General features: G+C 41.0%; 1 protein-coding gene across 1 annotated transcript in view; it reads right to left on the reverse strand.

Moving 5' to 3' along the window:
- The window catches only part of LOC113875574 (zinc finger protein 665-like), a 58967-nt gene that overhangs the window by 996 nt on the left and 35625 nt on the right, over positions 1-22346 (reverse strand). The window lies entirely within an intron of this gene.

Genomic DNA, 22346 nt, shown 5'->3' on the forward strand with positions numbered 1-22346 from the left:
GTAAAGAGGACAGCTTCTGGGAGCACATGTTTATTTACCAGGTGGGATGCTGACCAACCCATGAATCAATGAATAAGGCCAAAGAGATCTTTAACATTTACGTCTGAAGACCAGTGGGCCCTGACTGCAGGAGTCTGACAGGAATGGGGAAAACAGAGACTTCACTCTTAACAGGTGCAGACGAAGCCTCATGCACACTGAGGGGAAGCTGAGATGAAGGGCAAAACACAATCTTTTGCTAGGATCCTGGATGGTGAGAGCTGCCTGCTGGTCTTGAAGGATCCCCGGGGGGTAGGGGGTGGGCTGTGGCTCACCGAGGGGACACAGATCCTGAAGGCAGAACTATGAGAGAGCACTCCTCTGCGTGAGGTCTCCATCTTGGCCTGACACTGGCTCCACTCAGAACCTGTAGGCTACAGAAATGGGACCCCTAAGGCCAAAGGATGAAAGGGCCAGGATGCGACCCTAACCATCAGCAGACAGGATGTCCAAAGGCTTCCTGTACACATGCCTTTCGACAAACTCTAACCACAAAAGTGTGAAGACCCAGTTCTAACCACCACTGTGCAGGCACAAGCCTCCAGACCAGCCTCACCCAGCAGTGTTGTTGTTCAGCCACTCAGTCGTGTTCGACTCTTTGTGACCTGATGGACTGCAGCACGCCAGGCTTCCCTGTCCTTCAACATCTCCTGGAGTTTGCTCAAACTCCTATCCATTGAGTCGGTGATGTCATCCAAACCTCTAGTTCTCTGTCGCCCCTTTATCTTCCTGTCCTCAATCTTTCTCAGCATCAGGGTCTTTTCCAATAAATCAGCTCTTCACATTAGAGGGCGGCCACCAAAAGAAAGAAAAGTAGAGTCCCACAGCTTGAAAACCGAGTCCACAAATACACGTGGACACCACCCTGGGATTAGATGTCCTATGGCCCTTGGATCGGAAGAAGGATGCCTGGGATATCTTCTGCAGGGGGCCACTTCTCCAAGGTCAAGAAACGTAACTACACTACCAGATAGATTAAAGTACAAGTAGAAATTTACACAAAACGAGGTGACAGAGGGATATGTTTCAGAGGGAAGAACAAGACAAAACCCCAGAAGAACTAAGTAATGTGGAGATAGACAATCTACCTGAAAGAGTTCAGAGTAATGGTAGTAAACATGATCAAAGAACTTGGGAGAAGAATGCACGACCTGAGAAATGAGAAGTCTTTAGCGAAGACTTAGAAAATATAACAACCAACGAAACAGAACTGAGGAATATAGTAAATGAAAACAAACAAACAAACAAACAAAAACCCAAAAACCCCAAAAACAGAAACTAAAATGAATCAGAACAGGCTAAATGAGGCAGAAAACACATCAGTGAGCTAGAAGAAAAAGCACTGAAAATCACCACTACTGAACAGAATAAAAAATAATAAAAGCAGGACATTTAAAGAGATATCTGGGATAAGAAGCCATTAGTAGTTGCCCTGTAGGAGTCCCAGAAGAAGACAGGAAAGATCTTAGGAGGAGAAAACAGCTGAAACCACTCTAACCTGGGAAAGGAAACAGTCACCCAAGTCTAAGAAACACCAAGAGCCCATATCTAAATAAAAACTTCATAGTAAGGACAAGCCAAAAATCTGTAATAGATACATAATCAAAATGCACATGAAAATACCCTCAACATCCTGAGACTGTCCACTGTGTCAGGCTCCTTGGTACACCCATTTACCAGGTTGAATTCTGCCCAATGCATCAATCATTCAATAAAGCTAATTAGGGACTTCCCCAATGGTTCAGTGGTTAAGAATCCGCCTTTCAATGCAGAGGATACAGGTTCCATCCTTGGTCTGAGAAGATTCCACATACCACAGGGCAATTAACAGCATGTGCTGCAGCTACTGAGTCCATGCTTTAGAGCCTGTGAGCTGCAACTACTGAGTCCTCGCATCTAGAGACTGTGCTCCCCAACAAGAAAAGCCAACACTCACAGCAACTAGAGAAAGCTTACACGCAGCAACAGCACAGCCAAAAATAAAAAAAAAAAGAAAAAGCAAATTAAACCTTCAAGTTTATTTGATGCAATTTTTGCACATTAATAGGAGTCAGTCTAAAATGCACTGCTGTGCTATTTGGATTACAGTCATATGAATGCTCTGCTATAGAGTGTAAAGAGAGTAACTTTAGTTAAAAATTTTGACTATGTAACCTCCAAATTTCATGTTGTTTGATTCCATAGTGACAAGAAATTGTTCTATATTTATTTAAACCTGAGAGCCTAATGCTGCCTTCTTAGCTGCTGTTATAAAGTACTGAAGTGAGATAAAACTGTTGATGGAATAAACACAATTCATCCAGGGCTGTTTCAGAAGTGTTTATATTGTATTCATGGAAACAGGAAACCTTGATACATTCACAATGTAGTTCTTTGAATACAACAGTAGCAAATGGTAATGACAGCTGTTAAATGTGATTCATACACATACACATACACATATTATCCTGGTTCCAATCAAATTTGATGTTCAAAATAATTGCTCTGTGTCAGGGGACGTTCAACTTTAAGGGATCCAATATGTTATTTTCTTTTTGTGTGTCCCGTTTCTCAAGAACTCTTATTCCTTACCAGTTCCTGGAAATTAGGAATGAGCAAAGCTTCACGCAGTTCTCAGGACTGAGATCATGAGAAAGGGCACCTGCTTGCACTCCTTTCAGTGACTCCCTCCAGTGACCTTTTACTTAAAGGTAATCTATTCAGTTATGCCCCTCTTCTTCAGGATATGGAATGCTTTCTGGCCCTTTGAAGATTGTTATTTGCTTGGCTTTGTTTTTCCTCAATTATTTTACTGCCTAAAGCTGCCCTGTATGAAGATATAGAAACATACGTTTCTGCAAATAAAGCACCCTTGTTTCACTCGAGACCTGGGTTCCCTGCGTCCTTCTTCTCGTTGACTCCAGTCCCCAGGTCCCCGTCTACAAAGACCGTGACAAGTGGCGCCTGAACAGGGACCTAGTGAATGCCCTAGGCAAGCGGATGGAGTGACTGTTAGGACCTATGGAGGTCGGTAAGTGCAGGGTTATAGGACAAATGGCTGGAAAGCCCCACCACTTTTCTGCTTTATCATTTATTTAAGGTTCAAGGACTTTCAGTTTTGTGTTAACAGATAGAGCCTTATCTCCAAACAGTGGTTAAATATAATCCCTGGTTCCCTGATGAAGGCAGTTTCAATTTAGAAATTTGGAACTGGGTTAAAGAAAATGTTGAACAAGCTGCAAGACGGGGAGAAAATATTCCAATAAATTTCTGGCCCTTGTGGGCCCTCATTAAAGCCGTGATCTTGCCATTTCAAGGCAGTTCTAGCCCCCCTGGTATTTGTCTACAAGCGGAATGCTCATTATACGAATATAAATTAGATGATAAGACTTTACAGAAGGCCCAATTACAGAAACATAAAATGTTTCAAAACTTTCCCACAATCCCTGCTCTGGCTGTCCCAAGCACTCCTCCTCCTCCTCTTGTAATGGGCACGAAACTGAAGGTCCCCTCAATTAGAGGACAAAATTAATCTGACGATGATTCTTCTGATGCTCTCTTTGACCCTAAAGCCAACAATGCTTCTTTTGATGACAATGATAGTCCCTAACACACACTTATATTTATGAAAACAGATGATCCACTCATTCTCCTTCACGACAAAGGCTTTCTGGTTTACTGGCTTTGCAATCTCAAGTCTCTGAGGCCGATGATCTTTTTGCCTTTCCTGTGTTAGGAAATGTTTATGCTCAAGGGCAACTAACACCACAATACGAAGGCATTGATTTTTTTCACATGCAACAGATGAAAAAGGCTGTAACTATGTACGGCCCTCATTCACCTTTTACAAAAGAACTTCTAAATGCTATGGCATCTTCTATTGGAAATTTTATTCCTTATGATTGGTGAATGTTGAGAAAAGCTCTTCTTAAACCAGAAAAATATCTTCAATGGATAATGTGGTTTCATGATGTGACCCGAGATCATGCCAATTCTAACGCTCGAGCTGGCACTCCCCAAAACCAAATTATTTTTAAAATGTTAACCAGTATGGGGCAATTTAATTTGGTGAAAGCTCAGATACAATGCCCTCCTTTGTTGCATGAGCAATTGAAAGAAGTTGCCCTTGAAGCCTGGGATCGAATTACTCCTTAAGGGGGACCTAAAAGTAACTACACAAAGATATTACAAGGGCCTAATGAAGCCTAATGAAGACTAGAGATCTCTTCAAGAAAATCAGAGATACCAAAGGAATATTTCATGCAAAGATGGGCTCGATAAAGGACAGAAATGGTATAGGCCTAACAGAAGCAGAAGATATTAAGAAGAGATGGCAAGAATACACAGAAAAACTGTACAAAAAAGATCTTCACGACCCAGATAATCACGATGGTGTGATCACTGACCTAGAGCCAGACATCCTGGAATGTGAAGTCAAGTGGGCCTTAGAAAGCATCACTACAAACAAAGCTAGTGGAGGTGATAGAATTCCAGTTGAGCTATTCCAAATCCTGAAAGATGATGCTGTGAAAGTGCTGCACTCAATGTGCCAGCACATTTGGAAAACTCAGCAGTGGCCACAGGACTGGAAAAGGGCAGTTTTCATTCCAATCCCAAAGAAAGGCAATGCCAAAGAATGCTCAAACTACCGCACAATTGCACTCATCTCACGCTAGTAAAGTAATGCTCAAAATTCTCCAAGCCAGGCTTCAGCAATATGTGAATCGTGACCTTCCTGATGTTCAAGCTGGTTTTAGAAAAGGCAGAGGAACCAGAGATCAAATTGCCACCATCCGCTGGATCATGGAAAAAGCAAGAGAGTTCCAGAAAAACATCTATTTCTGCTTTATTGACTATGCCAAAGCCTTTGACTGTGTGGATCACAAGAAACTGTGGAAAATTCTGAAAGAGATGGGAATACCAGACCACTTGACATGCCTCTTGAGAAATTTTTATGCAGGTCAGGAAGCAACAGTTAGAACTGGACATGGAACAACAGACTGGTTCCAAATAGGAAAAGGAGTACATCAAGGCTGTATACTGTCACCCTGTTTATTTAACTTATATGCAGAGTATATCATGAGAAACGCTGGGCTGGAAGAAACACAAGCTGGAATCAAGATTGCCGGGAGAAATATCAGTAACCTCAGATATGCAGATGACACCACCCTTATGGCAGAAAGTGAAGAGGAACTAAAAAGCCTCTTGATGAAAGTGAACGTGGAGAGTGAAAAAGTTGGCTTAAAGCTCAACATTCAGAAAATGAAGATCATGGCATCCGGTCCCATCACTTCATGGAAATAGATGGGGAAACAGTGGAAACAGTGTCAGACTTTATTTTTCTGGGCTCCAAAATCACTGCAGATGGTGACTGTAGCCATGAAATAAAAAGACGCTTACTCCTTGGAAGGAAAGTTATGACCAACCTAGATAGCATATTCAAAAGCAGAGACATTACTTTGCTAAACAAAAGTTCGTCTAGTCAAGGCTATGGTTTTTCCTGTGGTCATGTATGGATGTGAGAGTTGGACTGTGAAGAAGGCTGAGCGCCGAAGAATTGATGCTTTTGAACTGTGGTGTTGGAGAAGACTCTTGAGAGTCCCTTGGACTGCAAGGAGATCCAACCAGTCCATTCTGAAGGAGATCAGCCCTGGGATTTCTTTGGAAGGAATGATGCTAAAGCTGAAACTCCAGTACTTTGGCCACCTCATGCGAAGAGTTGACTCATTGGAAAAGACTCTGATGCTGGGAGGGATTGGGGGCAAGAGGAGAAGGGGACGACAGAGGATGAGATGGCTGGATGGCATCACTGACTCGATGGATGTGAGTCTCATTGAACTCCGGGAGTTGGTGTTGGATAGGGAGGCCTGGCGTGCTGTGATTCATGGGGTCGCAAAGAGTCGGACACAACTGAGCGACTGATCTGATCTGAATGAAGCCTATGGTGATTTTTTAAGTAGACTGGAATTTGCTATCTCCCATAATGTTGACGGAGAAGAGACAAGAGTGCAATTAGAAAAACTACTTGCATATGAGAATGCGAATCAGGAGTGTTAAAGAGCCATCACTCCGATTCGTGAGACCGGGAATGTTATTATTCGAAGGCTTGTCGCAACTTAGGATCAGAAACTCAGACAATGCAAATGTTAGCTGAAGCAATGGCTGCTGCCTTTAAAAAGGGGAATGAAGGATGTTTTGTTTGTGGAGATAAGAGCCATTTAAAAAAGAACTGCCCTAAAAAAACACACAGAAAAAATTAAAACTACTAAAAAACCTCCAGGAGTCTGCCCTCAATGTCATAAAGGGGTACATTGGGCTAAAAATATCGATCTAAGTATGATGTTGAAGAGAACCCTATTTCAGGAAATTCAAAGATGGGGACTCCCCGGGTGGGTCCCCATCAACAAAAACCAGGGGCAATCGCCATCTTTTCCCTCAAACCTTCAACATCCAGCAATGCTGCCATCAATATACCAGCCCTAAATGATTTTCTTCTCTTTCCTCAAGCAGTCCCTTCTAGAATACCTACCAGACTTTATGGACCCCTACCCCCACAAACCTTTGGCCTTATACTTGGCCAATCTAGTCTGACTTCTAAAGAAATGGCTATCCACCCTGAAATAATTCATTCAGATTATAAAAAAAAATTTCAAAGTATGATGTCATCTCAGATACTATGACAATTCAAAAAGGGGGACAAAATTGCCCAATTACTTCTTTTACCTTACATTTCTATTAACTTCTCTAATGGTATAAGGACAGGTGGATTTGGTGGTACAGATGAAAAGCAATCCTTATGGACATCAACAGTATTTGAATGTGCACGACCAAATATAAATATGAAAATTAATGGCAAAAGATTTTCTGGTCTTCTTGATACTGGATCTGATATTACCATTATTTCCAAACATTTGTGGCCTAAATCTTGGCCTATACAGGAAATTTCTCAGCAAATTGAAGGGATTTCTCAAACCAAAATACAAGAGGTTTATATATGAGGGACCAGAAGGCCAGCCTGCAACATTACGACCTTATGTGATGGATGCACCCCTTAATTTAATAGGAAGACATTTACTTATGCAATGGCAAACTCAAATATACATTCCACATTTTTCCTTTGGGCCACCGCTCATTTAACAAACAATACAATTATTAAAATAACTTGGAAAAATGATAAGCCTATTTAGACAGAGCAGTGGCCCCTTGCAAAAGACAAAGAGGCTGCTAAGGAACTTATAGATACACAATTGAAATTAAAACATATTGAGGAATCTTGTTCCCCTTGGAATTCTCCCATTTTTGTAATAAAAAAGAAATCTGGCAAATGGCGTCTTTTAACAGATCTTCGAAAAGTTAATACATCTATGAAACCTATGGGTGCATTACAACTAGGAATTCCATCACTTACCACTTACTCCTCAAAACTGGAATATTATTATTATAGATTTACTGGATTGCTTTTTTACTATACTTTTACACCCTCTAGACCGAGAGATTTGCTTTCTTTCTTCCTTATCATAATCATATTGGGCCTCATAAACGTTATCAATGGACTGTGTTGCTTCAAGGAATGATGAATTCTCCCACCATGTGTCAAAATTATGTAGCCAAAGCCCTTGCCTGTGAGAAAACAATTTCCTGACTTTCTTGTTATTCATTATATTGATGATACATTGTTTTCAGCTCCATCTATTTTAGAAACTCAACAGATGTTTGACATAGCTCAACAATGCTTAAAAGCTTCTAAATTAATCAAAGCCCCTGAAAAGATTCAAACATCTACACCTTACTATTATGTAAGATTTGTTAATAGACAACATATTACTCCCCAACTAATACAGATTTATGTTAATAAACTATCAACCTTGAATGATTTTCAAAAACTTTTAGGCGATATAAATTGGATTATACCCTCTTTAGACATTACAAATTATCAACTAACTAATTTATTTAACACTTTAAAAAGAGATCCGGATTTAAATAGCCCTCGTTCACTTTAACAAGAGGCACAAGAAAAACTCTGTTTAATACAAACTAAATTGCAAAAACAATTTCTTACTCGTGTTAGACTTGATTTACCTCTAGAATTATTTATACTCCCCTCTCCCCATTCTCCCACAGGACTTCTTACCCAACAAGCATACCCAATAGAATGGATCTATACCCATTTCAGAGGGACAAGGTCACTTACACTCTTATCTTGATCACTCTAATCATTATCAATGGAAGAAATAGAGCTAAGGCTATAATTGGCCCCAATCCTCATAAAATTGTAGTACCTATTAATAAATATCAATTTGAGAATGCATATAGATGGGACTAAAAACACCAAAGCCTCATTCTGATCTCTCAAAGAATATAATGTCTTTTATACTAAATTTCACTCTGCTCAACAAATCGAATCATATGCTCTCATTCACGTTATTCACATACATACTTATTCTATTAATATAGTTTCTGACTCCTTATATTCAGTTTTTGTATTAAGAAATATAGAAACTTCTACCATAAATTCTAATCATTCTATTATCCAACCACTTTTTCTTGAACTACAATCTACTGTTAAGAACCACACTTCCCCTATTTATATTACCTGTATTCAAACACATTCTTGTCTTCCTGGCCCTATGGCTCATGGTAATGACAAACTGATAAACTTCTCTCTCTTGCTACTCCTGAAGAGCATCATGCTCTATTACACAATAATGCTGGCTCATTACATCAAATTTGGAAAATTCCATACCGACATGCTAAAGAAATCATTAATAATTGCTCTACTTGAAGGCCCTTACATCTTCGACCCATTGCACAAAGTATCAATCCTCGAGGATTACAACCCAATGAACTATGGCAAATGGATGTAACTCATTGCCCTGAACTTTCTCCCTCTTCCTTCTTACATATCTCAATCGGTACGAGTTTTTCTTTTATATGGGCCACACCTCCCCAAGGTGAAACTACACAACATGTTATTACTAACCTATTAACTTGCCACTCCAGTGTTCTTGCCTGGAGAATCTCAGGGACGGGGGAGCCTGGTGGGCTGCCGTCTATGGGGTCACACAGAGTCGGACACGACTGAAGTGACTTAGCAGCAGCAGCGGCAGTAACTTGCTTTACAATAATGGGAACACCTAGTTCTATAAGAACAGACAATGGCCCTACCTATATTTCTAGGCAATTCAAACAATTTTTACAATCATTTTCTATTAAACATATTACAGATATTCCTTATAATCCACAAGCACAGGGCATAGTTGAACGAGCACATCACACACTGAAACTACAAATAAAAAAAATTTTAAAAAGGGGAATACACAGGAACATGTCTATTTTCCTTATCTGTTATGGTCTTTACAGACCGGGACCTGGGGACTGGAGTAGATGAAAAGAAGGCGAAGAAAAGAAGGATGTGGGACACCCAAATCTCGAGTGAAACAAGCGTACTTTATTTGCAGAAACGCGTGTTTATATATCTTCAATAAAATGATTACTCAGCCATTAAGAATGAAATTCCATGAGTTGCAACAAAATGGATAGTCCTGTAAATAAAAGGTCACTGAAGAGAGTCACTGAAGGGAGTCACTAAAGGGAATCCAAGCAGGTGCTCTTTCCCATGATCTCAGTTCTGAGAACTGCATGCAGCTCTGCTCGTTCCTGTTTCCCAGAACTGATAAGGAACAGAGAGTCCTTGAGAAATGGCACACAAAGGAAGAAAAAACAACATACTGGATTCCTTAAAGTAGAACATCCCCTAACAATTCCCCCCTTTATTATTTTTTCATAATTGGGGGTGACTGTGGATACTTTTGTGAAAAAGGCTCTGACCAATTGAATTTGTTTAGTTTGAACAATTTTAGTTGAAAGGCTTTGGTATACTACAAATATAATCACCAGGATAATTGTCAGCATTACAGTTCCAGATCCAATACTATGTGTAATGCTTTGAAACCATCCTCGAGGGTCTAGCCCAGATAATTGATCAGCTAGCTGTTCAGCTAAGGTTTTCAAACTGTTGGAAGAGGGTAGACTCTTAGAGAAGGTTTCAAAGATTTCCTTTTGTAGTAATTGTACATTTAAGGAAGGATTATCATGTATATCTTGCAAATGAAATTTGATTTGTTCCCAATAGTAGGCACTATAGTTGAACCAAATAGGGGTAATACAAAATTGAGTAGAATTCCAGTCAAATTTTAGTATAACTTGTTTTTGTAAATCTATTAATTGATCTCTGACCCATTGGATGGCTGTTTTTATTTCCTGTATTTCATCTTGAACTTCCTCATTTATCTGCGCCTGAGTGGTCCACATAGTATAAGCATCTTTGGTCCAATTTTGAATAAAGGTGTGTGTTTGAATTCAGGTTTGTAAAGCAATGTCTGCAACAGTGATAGTAGTGCAAATAGCTATTAATCCCCAAATGCCAAGAATTAACCATCCAATGAATCGTTTAGATCATTGAAGTAATTTAGTAAGTAGCAGGGAGGCAAGTCTTGCCATAGGACCCTCTTCCCACGGTCGTTGGAGATCTACTGGCAACCATAGATTACGTCGAGATCAAAGAATCAAAAGAGATACGTTTTTCAAAGAAACACAGGAATTAAGACAATTATACAATCTGCAATCTATACAAGTCACAGGACGTAAAGTCTTATTAAACTGCAAGTTCCCTATAGCTATAACAAAAGGAAGGGGGACACAAGCTTGTATGAAATATGAAAGATTATAACAAAAGGAATAGTTACTATGACTACAGCTGGTCCCCATGAAATATCCACTCCAAGTTCCAAGTTCTTCGGTGCTCAGGGCAAGTTTCCAGATGTCCCATTGTTCAGGCCTAATCTGTTTATTGAGGACGAATCAAGGGTGAGGGGGTGCCATTCCACCGTCAAGCCAGCCAAGAAGTCCTTTGTCATGGTAATGTTCCATCGTAGCATAACCTTCTATGCTACTTGAGTAGCATAATCACATACAGTGCTGTTAATATCATCTGAGCAGTTAGACAACCACATACCATGGGATCCCGAATCAACAATGGTGTAATTGGCCCCAAACATTAATTTCCCTGATTTAGCTTGACATCTGTCCCAATGAACAGGAGTGTATTTAAAGTTCTTATATGTAAACCCTTTGCATAATGATTTTTGTCCTTTTCCTAGCGTTTCAGTAGTGTTGACATGGTTCTCATAGAGAGAAAGGGCAGTAAACAGTCCAAGCAAAGTTCTTCTTTGGAAGCAGAATGAAAGCCCATGTTTGTCGGCTAACGTTAATGTATAATTCTGCTGGACTCATGCATAGAGGAAGGACTTCATACTCGAGAGAAAAATTAGTCTCCCTTCATCCTCAGGATGAAAGGGCCCCTCCAAGCTCTGAGGAGGAGGCCTATGTACTGAGTCACTGGTGGATAAGATTGGTTCTTTATCTGTTCATTCTACAACCTGCAGTAAAGGGGGGTTGTATATATAGGCCCAGTCAGATCAGATCAGATCAGTCGCTCACTTGTGTCCAACTCTTCGCGACCCCATGAATCGCAGCATGCCAGGCCTCGCTGTCCATCACAAACTCCCGGAGTTCACTGAGACTCACCTCCATCGAATCAGTGATGCCATCCAGCCATCTCATCCTTTGTCGTCCCCTTCTCCTCTTGCCCCCAATCCCTCCCAGCATCAGAGTCTTTTCCAATGAGTCAACTCTTCGCATGAGGTGGCCAAAGTACTGGAGTTTCAGCTTTAGTATCATTCCTTCCAAAAAAATCCCAGGGCTGATCTCCTTCAGAATGGACTGGCTGGATCTCCTTGCAGTCCAAGGGACTCTCAAGAGTCTTCTCCAACACCACAGTTCAAAAGCATCAATTCTTCGGCGCTCAGCCTTCCTCACAGTCCAAATCTCACATCCATACATGACCACTGGAAGAACCATAGCCATGAATAGACGAACCTTTGTTGGCAAAGTAATGTCTCTGCTTTTCAATATGCTATCTAGGTTGGTCATAACTTTCCTTCCAAGGAGCAAGTGTCTTAATTTCATGGCTGCAGTCACCATCTTCAGTGATCTGGAGCCCAAAAAATAGTGTCTCACTGTTTCCATTGTTTCCCCAACTATTTGCCATGAAGTGATGGGACCAGATTCCATGATCTTCGTTTTGTGAATGTTGAGCTTTAAGCCAACTTTTTCACTCTCCACTTTCAGTTTCATCAAGAGGCTTTTTAGTTCCTCTTCACTTTCTGCCATAAGGATGGTGTCATCTGCATATCTGAGGTTATTGATATTTCTCCTGGCACTCTTGATTCCAGCTTATGTTTCTTCCAGTCCAGCGTTTCTTATGATAGGCCCAGTAAGTATGATTAATTAATTCAACTTGAGCAGGGGAGGCAAAGGCAAGCAAAGCAAGCATAGCAACAAAAATATTTTCTGGATTCTAAGGCATTCCCTATTGAGAAACCAGATTTTCAGCTTGATTAGTAAGGGTTTTTATTTGTCCCCAAATAAGGAGATCTTGAGGTCGATGACGTCGAGGGCGGTGCTTCTTGGAGATTTTTAGAGCCGCCATGGCCTGTGTTGGAATTTTTTCATCCCTGGGGTTTTGTCTTTTCGTCTTTATGTTGAACACCGGAGGCTCCCCTGGGGCAGATCTTCCGAAGCGGAAGCCAGTTGAGTTCGTTGGATCCATCTGGAGAAATACAAGCATACCCCTTTTCCTGAAAGATTCCTTTCCCAGATTTCCATTGCTTTCAGTTCAGTTCAGTTCAGTCGCTTAGTCGTGTCCGACTCTTTGCGACCCCATGAATCACAGCACGCCAGGCCTCCCTGTCCATCACCAACTCCCAGAGTTCACCCAGACTCACGTCCATCGAGTCAATGATGCCATCCAGCCATCTCATCCTCTGTCGTCCCCTTCTCCTCCTGCCCCTAATCAGAGTCTTTTCCAATGAGTCAACTCTTCGCATGAGGTGGCCAAAGTACTGGAGTTTCAGAAGACAGGTATACTTCAATTCCTTGAAATGTTTTTCTGCTTGTGTCAAGAAATCTCCTTGCGGTAAGTTTAAAAAATTTAAAACAAAGCTGTATTAACAATAGTTATAGGATCAGAGAATATATAGTGTTGAGATCTAGTAAAATCTGCTCTGGATAAGGAAGATAGAAATTTCCTGTGTATTCCCCCTTAAAAAAATTTTTTATTTGTAGTTTCAGTGTGTGATGTGCTTATTCAACTATGCCCTGTGCTTGTGGATTGTAAGGAATGTCTGTAATATGTTTAATAGAAAATGATTGTAAAAATTGTTTGAATTGCCTAGAAGTATAGGCAGGGCCATTGTCTGTTTTTATAGAGTTAGGAGTTCCTATTATTGCAAAACAAGCTAATAGGTGGGTTATGACGTGCTGTGCAGCCTCAACTCAAAGAGATGTGTCCCATATAAAAGAAGAATTTGTGTCAATACAGACATGTAGGAAACAAGATGGGAACGTTCAGGGCAATGAGTTACATCCATTTGCCATAATTGATTGGTTTGTAATCCTCGAGGATTAACACCATGTGCAATGGGTCTAAGATGTAGGGGTCTATAAGTATAGTAATTATTAATGATTTCTTTAGCATGGCGGTATGGGATTTTTCTAAATTTGGTTTAAGGAGCCAGGATTATTGTACAATAGAGCATGTTGTTCCTCAGGAGTAGCAAAAGAAACAAGTTTATCAGCTTGTTCATTACCATGAGTCATAGGGCCGGGAAGGCAGGAATGTGTTCAAATATGGGTAATATAAATGGGGGAAGTGCAGTCCCTAATAAGAGACTCTAGTTCGAGAAAAAGTTGTTGAATAATAGGTTCACTGTAATTTATAATAGAGGTTTCTATATTTCCTAATATAAAAACTGAGTATAGGGAGTCAGAGACTATATTAATTGGGTAAGGATGTAGGTGAATAACTTGAATAAGAGTATATAATTCGTTTTGTTGAGCAGAATGAAATTTAGTTCAGTTGAGTTGCTCAGTCGTGTCTGACTGCGATCACATGAACTGCAGCACGACAGGCCTCCCTGTCCATCACCACCTCCTGGAGTTCACTCAAACTCATGTCCATCGAGTTGGTGATGTCATCCAGCCATCTCATCCTTTGTTGTCCCCTTCTCTTCCTGCCCCCAATCCTTCCCAGCATCAGAATCTTTACAATGAGTCAAGTCTTCGCATGAGGTGGCCAAAGTATTGGAGTTTCAGCTTCAGCATCAGTCCTTCAATGAACACCCAGGACTGATCTCCTTTAGGATGGACTGGTTGGATCTCCTTGCAGTCCAAGGGACTCTCAAGAGTCTTCTCCAACACCACAGTTCAAAACAATCAATTCTTCAGCGCTCAGCTTTCTTCACAGTCCAACTCTCACATCCATACATGACCACTAGAAAAACCATAGCCTTGACTAGATGACCTTTGTTGGCAAAGTAATGTCTCTGCTTTTTAATATGCTATCTAGGTAGGTCATAATTTTCCTTCCAAGGAGTGAACATCATTTAATTTCATGGCTGCAATCACCATCTGCAGTGATTTTGGAGCCCACAAAAAATTTAGTATAAAAGACTTTATATTCTTTGAGAGGCCAGAATTAGGCTTTGGTGTTTTTGGTCCCATCTGTATAGAAAACATCAGTTTGAGGTATAGGTTGTGATGTGACAACGCGAGAGATGATTCAGTAGTTTTGAAGAAATTTCAGAGTTTTTTAGAAGGATAATGAAATGAAATTTCTCTAAAATGTTCCAGAAAGGCTATTTGGAAATCAGTAGAAGTTTGTAGTGCATTCTCGAATTGATATTTATTAACAGGTATTACAATTTTTATGAGGATTGGAGCCAATTAGTCTTAGTTCTATTTCTCCCATTGATAATTATTAAAGCAATCAAATCAAGATAGGGCGTAAGTGACCTTGTCCTTCTAAAATGGGTATAGATCCATTCTATCGGGTGTTCTTCTTGGGCAAGAAGTCCCATCGGGGAATGGAGAGAAGGGAGTATAAAAAACTCTAGAGGTAAGTGAAGTCTAATACAACCAAGAAACTGTTTTGCAATTTACTTTGTATTAAACGAGGAGCACTTGGGGCAGGGTTGGTGGGGAAATTTTGAAATATTTTATGTTGTTCTAATTGAGCCTTTTGTAAAGTTTCATCATCTAATTCATATTCATGTAACAAGTGTTCCGCCTGTTGTCAAATATCGGGGGGAGGCTAGAATTACCTTGAAATGGCAGAATCACAGCTTTAATAAGAGCCCATATGGGCCAGAAATCTATTGGAATAGTTTTTCCCTGTCTTGAAGCTCGTTTAACATTCTCTTTAATCTGGTTCCAAATTTCTAAATTGAAATTGCCTTCATCAGGGAACCAGGGATTATGTTCAACCACTGTTTGGAGATAAGCCTCTATTCGCTAATGTGAAACCAAAAGTCCCTGAACTTTAAATAAATGATGAAGTAGAAAAGTGGTGGGTCTTTCCAGCCGTTTGTCCCATATCCTCGCACTTACCAACCTCTGTAGGTCCACAGTCACTCCGTCCGCTTCACAAGGGCATTCTCCAGGTCCCTGTTAGGGCACCACTTGTTATGGTCTTTACAGACGGGTACCTGGGGACTGGAGTCTATGAAAAGAAGGCAAAGAAAACAAAGACGCGAGGCACCCAAGTCTCCAGTGAAACAAGGGTACCTTATTTGCAGAAATGCATGCTTATATGTCTTCAATAAAATGATTACTCAGCCATTAAGAATGAAATTCCATCAGCTGCAACAAAATGGATAGTCCTGTAAGTAAAACATCACTGAAGAGAGTCACTGAAGGGAATCCAAGCAGGTGGTCTTTCCCATGATCTCAGTCCTGAGAACTGCATGCAGCGCTGCTCGATCCTGTATTCCAGGCACTGGTAAGGAACAGAGTCCTTGAGAAACGGCACACAAAGAAAGAAAATGCAACATATTGGATCCCTTAAAGTTGAAGGTCCCCTGACACTTATCCAGAGCAGACTTTACTAGATTCCAATGCAGTATATTCTTTAATCCTGTAACTATTGTTAATACAGCTTTATTTGTTTTAAATTTTTTAAACTTACCGCAAGGAGATATTTTGACAAAAGAGAAAATCGTTTCAAAGCATTGAAGGATAGATACCTCCCTTCCTCTGCCCATTTGGTATCAAGACAGGTTGACTAAACAATGGAAATCTGGAAAATCAATATTACAGGAAAAGGGGTATGCTTCTATTTCTCTAGATGGACCCAACAAAATCAGTTGGCTCCCTCTTCGGAAGATCCACCCCAGGGGAGCCACCGTATTTCAAAATAGAGAAGAAACGGGGAAATCTCCAGGAGGAGGAGTTTCCAGTATAAGCCATGGCGACTTGAAAAATTTCCAAGACACACCGCACTCGAGGTCATCAATCTTATGATCTCCCTACTTGGGGACAGATAAAAACCCTTACTAATCAAGCTGAAAATCTGGTTTCTCAACAGGGAATGTCTCGGAATCCTGAAAACATTTTTGTCGCTATGCTTGCTTTTCCTTCCCGTGCTCAGACTGACTTGATTAATCACACTTATTGGCTTTAAATACCTAACCCTCCTTTATTGCAGGTTGTAGAATGGACAGATATAGGACCAGTCGTATCCAGTAATGACTTAGTACATATGGCTCCTCCTTGGAGCTTGGAGGGGCCCTCTCATCCTGAGGAAGAAAGATTAATTAACATTTCTCTAGGCTATGAAATCCTTCCTTTATGCATGGGCCCAGCAGAATTATGTATTAATGTTAGTCAACAAACGTGGGCTTTCATCCTGCCTCCAAAAAAGAATTTCCGCACATTGTTTAGACTGTTTACTGCCCTGTCCTTTTATGAGAACCATGTCAATACTACCAAAACTCTAGGAAAAGGACAAAAGTTGGAATGTAAGGGGTTTACTTATAAGGATTTTAAATATACTCCTATTTATTGAGATAGATGTCAAGCTAAATCATGGAAATTAATGTTTGTGGCCAATTACACCATTGTTGATTGGGGACCCTATGGTATGTGGTTATCTAACTGCTCAGATGACATTAACAATACTATGTGTGATTATGTTACTCAAGTAACATGGAAGATTACCAACAGTTCAATGGACAAAGAATTCCTTGGCTGGCTTGATGGCGGAATGGCACCTCATCGCCCTCAAATTGTCCTCAATAAACGAATTGGGCCTGAACAATGGGACATCTGGAAACTTGCTACAAATACTGAAAAACTTGGAACTTGGACTGGATAGTTTATAGGGACCAGTCATAGTCATGGTAACTATTCCTCCCATTATAATCATTCATATTTTATACAAGCTTGTGTTCCCCTTCCTTTTGTTATTGCCATAGGAAACTTACAATTCAATAAGACTTTACGTTCTGTGACTTGTATAGATTGCACATTGTTTACTTGTCTTAAATCCTCTATTTCTCAAAAAAAAACAAACAAAAACCGAATCCCTTTTGATTCTTCGATCTCGACATAGTCTGTGGTTGCCAGTACATCTCCAACGACCCTGGAAAGAAAAGAGGGTCCCATGGCAAGACTTACCTCTCAGTTACTCACTAAATTATTCCGACGATCTAAGTGATTCATCGGATGATTGATTCTTGGCATTTGGGGTTTAATAGCCATTTACACCATTGCTGCTGTTGCAGACATTGCTTTACAAACTTCAATTCAAACACAAAACTTTATTCAAAACTGGACTAAAGATGCTTATAGTATATGGGACACAGGTTCAGATAGATGAAAAAGTTCAAGATAAAATTCAGGATTTAAAAAGAGCCATCCAATGGACTGGAGATCAATTAATAGATTTACAAAAACAAGTATTATTAAATTGCAGTTGGAATTGTACTCAATTTTGTATCACTCCTCTTGTGTTCAACCATAGTGCTTACAATTGGGAACAAACCAAATTGCATTTGCAAGATACACATAATAACGCTTCCTTAAATGTACAGCCTGCCACCACCATCTTGAATCGAGTGTCGTGTGCAGCACATCTGTACACCGCCCTCCGAATTGAGGTATCTGTGCAGTCATTCTGCACCAGGAACTCTGGCTTGAGGTCTGAAACGTTTGAAACCTCACCATGTGACTCTCTATGAGTGAGTGAAACTAAGCACAGAGGAAAAAGGGGGGAAAAGGTGTGTGTGTGGGGGGCATGGATTTGACTCTACGTTGGGGAACTAACTGCTCCATCACCAGGCTGCAACAGCACAGGAGCAGCCTAGAGGAGCTACCACACATCCAAGGTCAGGGGCGGCAGCCAAGAGGAGCTACCCCATGCCCGAGGTCAGGGCGGTGGCCAAAATGAGCAACCCTACAGCCAAGGAGTGGTGGCTGAGCAGGTGCAGGGGGGCCGAGAGGAGCTATTCCTTGTTCAAGGTCAGGAGGGGTGGCCGTGAGGAGATACCCCTCATCCAAGGTAAGGAGCACCGGCTGTGCTTTGCTGGAGCAGTCATGAAGAGATACTACACATCCAAGGTAAGAGAAACCCAAGTAAGACAGTAGGCACTGAGAGAGGGCATCAGAGGGCAGACACTCTGAAACCACAATTACAGACAACTATCCAGTCTAATCACACGGACCACAGCCTTGTCTAACTCAGTGAAACTAAACCATGCTGTGTGGGGCCACCCAAGATGGGCAGGTCATGGTGGAGAGGTCTGACAGAATGTGGTCCACTGGAGAAGGGAATGGCAAACCACTTCAGTATTCTTGCCTTGAGAACCCCGTGAACAGTATGAAAAGGCAAAATGATAGGATACTGAAAGAGGATCTCCCTGGGTTGGTAGGTGGCCAATATGCTACTGGAGATCAGTGGAGAAATAACTCCAGAAAGAATAAAGGGATGGAGCCAAAGAAAAAACAATACCCAGCTGTGGATGTGACTGGTGATAGAAGCAAGGTCCGATGCTGTAAAGACCAATATTGCATAGGAACCTGGAATGTCAGGTCCACGAATCAAGGCAAACTGGAAGTGGTCAAACAAGAGATGGCAAGAGTGAATGTCGACATTCTAGGAATCAGCAAACTGAAATGGACTGGAATGGGTGAATTTAACTCAGATGACCATTATATCTATTACTGTGGGTAGGAATCCCTTGGAAGAATTGGAGTAGCCATCATGGTAAACAAAAGAGGCTGAAATGCAGTACTTGGATGCAATCTCAAAAACGACAGAATGATCTCTGTTTGTTTCCAAGGCAAACCATTCAATATCACGGTAATCCAAGCCTATGCCCAAACCAGTAAGGCTGAAGAAGCTGAAGTTGAACGGTTCTATGAAGAGCTCTAAGACCTTTCAGAACTAACACCCAAAAAAGATGTCCTTTTCATTATAGGGGGTTGGAATGCAAAAGTAGGAAGTTAAGAAACACCTGGAGTAACAGGCAAATTTGACCTTGGAATACGGAATGAAGCAGGGTAAAGACTGATAGAGTTTTGCTAAGAGAACGCACTGGTCATAGCAAACACCCTCTTCCAACAACAAGAGAAGACTCTACACATGGACATCACCAGATGGTCAACACTGAAATCAGATTGATTATATTCTTTGCAGCCAAAGATGGAGAAACTCTATACAGTCAGCAAAAAAAAAAAAAAGAAAAAGACCAGGAGCTGACTGTGGCTCAGATCATGAACTCCTTATTGCCAAATTCAGACTGAAATTGAAGAAAGTAGGGAAAACCACAAGACCATTCAGGTATGACCTAAATCAAATCCCTTATGATTATACAGTGGACATGAGAAATAGATTTAATGGACAAGATCTGATAGAGTGCCTGATGAACTATGGATGGAGGTTCGTGACACTGTACAGGAGACAGAGATCAAGACCATCCCCATGGAAAAGAAATGCAAAAAAGCAAAATGGCTGTCTGAGGCCTTACAAATAGCTCTGAAAAGAAGAGTGAAAATCAAAGGAGAAAAGGAAAGATATAAGCATCTGAATGCAGAGTTCCAAAGAATAGCAAGGAGAGATAAGAAAGCCTTCTTCAGCGATCAATGCAAAGAAATAGAGGAAAACAACAGAAAGGGAAAGACTAGAGATCTCTTCAGAAAATTAGAGATACCAGGGGAACATTTCATGCAAAGATGGGTTCGATAAAGGACAGAAATGGAATGCACCTAACATAAGCAGAAGATACTAAGAGGTGGCAAGAATACACAGGAGAACCGTAAAAAAAAGAGCTTCATGACCCAGATAATCACGATGGTAATCATTCACCTAGAGCCAGAAATCCTGGAATGTGATCAAGTGGGCCTTTGAAAGCATCACTACGAACAAAGCTAGTGGAGGTGATGGAATTCCAGTTGAGCTATTTCAAATCCTGAAAGATGATGCTGTGAAAGTGCTGCATTCAATATGCCTGAAAATTTGGAAAACTCAGCAGTGGCCACTGGACTGGAAAAGGTCGGTTTTCATTCCAATCCCAAAGAAAGGCAATGCCAAAGAATGCTCAAACTACCACACAATTGCACTCATCTCACACGCAAGTAAAGTAATGCTCAAAATTCTCCAAGCCAGGCTTCAGCAGTACGTGAACCGAGAACTTTCAGATGTTCAAGCTCGTTTTAGAAAAGGCAGAGGAACCAGAGATCAAATTGCCAACATCCGCTGGATCATGGAAAAAGCAAGAGAGTTCCAGAAAAGCATCTATTTCTGCTTTATTGACTATGCCAAAGCCTTTGACTGTGTGGATCACAATAAACTGTGCAAAACTCTGAAAGAGATGGGACTACCAGAGCACCTGATCTGCCTCTTGAGAAACCTGTATGCAGGTCAGGAAGCAACAGTTAGAACTGACATGAACAACAGACTGGTTACAAATAGGAAAAGGAGTCTGTCAAGGCTGTATATTGTCACCATGCTTATTTAACTTATATGCAGAGTACATCATGAGAAACGCTGGGCTGGAAGAAGCACAAGCTGGAATCAAGATTGCCAGGAGAAATATCAATAATCTCAGATATGCAGATGACACCACCCTTATGGCAGAAAGTGAAGAGGAACGAAAAAGCCTCTTGATCAAAGTGAAAGAGGAGAGTGAAAAAGTTGGCTTAAAGCTCAACATTCAGAAAACGAAGATCATGGCATCTTGTCCCATCACTTCATGGGAAATAGATGGGGAAACAGTGGAAACAGTGTCAGACTTTATTTTTTTGAGCTCCAAAATCACCGCAGATGGTGACTGCAGCCATGAAAGAAAAAGACGCTTACTCCTTGGAAGGAAAGTTATGACCAACCTAGATAGCATATTAAAAGGCAGAGATAATACTTTGCCGACAAAGTTCCCTCTAATCAAGGCTATGGTTTTACCAGTGGTCATGTATGGATGTGAGAGTTGGACTGTGAAGAAAGCTGAGTGCCGAAGAATTGATGTTTTTGAACTGTGGTGTTGGAGAAGACTCGAGAGCCCCTTGGACTGCAAGATCCAACCAGTCCATCCTAAAGGAGATCAGTCCTGGGTGTTCATTGAAGGACTGAAGCTAAAGCTGAAACTCCAATACTTTGGCAACCTCATGTGAAGAGCTGACCCATTGGAAAAGACCCTCATGCCAGGAGGGATTGGGGGCAGGAGGAGAAGGGGACGACAAAGGATGAAATGGCTGGATGGCATCACCGACTTGATGGACATGAGTCTGAGTGAACTCCAGGAGTTGGTGATGGACAGGGAGGCCTGGAGTGCTGCAATTCACGGGGTTGCAAAGAGTCGGACACGACTGAGCGACTGAACTGAACTCAACTGAAACGTGTACAATTGTTGCAAAAGGAAATCCTTGAAACCTTCTCTCAGAGTCTACCCTCTTCCAACAGTTTGGAAACCTTAGCTGAACAGCTAGCTGATCAATTATCTGCGCTAGACCCTTGAAGATGGCTTCAAAGCATTACACATAGTATTGGATCTGGAACTATAACGCTGATAATTATCCTGGTGATTATATTTGTAATATTCCCATGCCTTTCAACTAAAATTGTTCAAACTAAACAAACTCAATTGGTCAGGGCCTTTTTCACAAAAGTATCCACAGTCATCACCAATTATGAAAAAATAAAAAAGAGAGAACTGTCAGGGGATATTCAACTTTAAAGGATCCAATATATTATTTTCTTCTTTTGTGTTTCTCAAGGACTCTATTCCTTATCAGTTCCTGGGAAACAGGAACGAGCAGAGCTGCACGGAGTTCTCAGGACTGAGGTCATGAGAAAGAGCATCTGCTTGGATGCCTTTCAGTGACTCCCTTCAGTGACCTTTCACTTGAAGGTAATCTATTCAGTTATGCCCCTCTTA

Source organism: Bos indicus x Bos taurus, chromosome 18 (assembly GCF_003369695.1).
Source record: "Bos indicus x Bos taurus breed Angus x Brahman F1 hybrid chromosome 18, Bos_hybrid_MaternalHap_v2.0, whole genome shotgun sequence".
Taxonomy (NCBI): domain Eukaryota; kingdom Metazoa; phylum Chordata; class Mammalia; order Artiodactyla; family Bovidae; genus Bos; species Bos indicus x Bos taurus.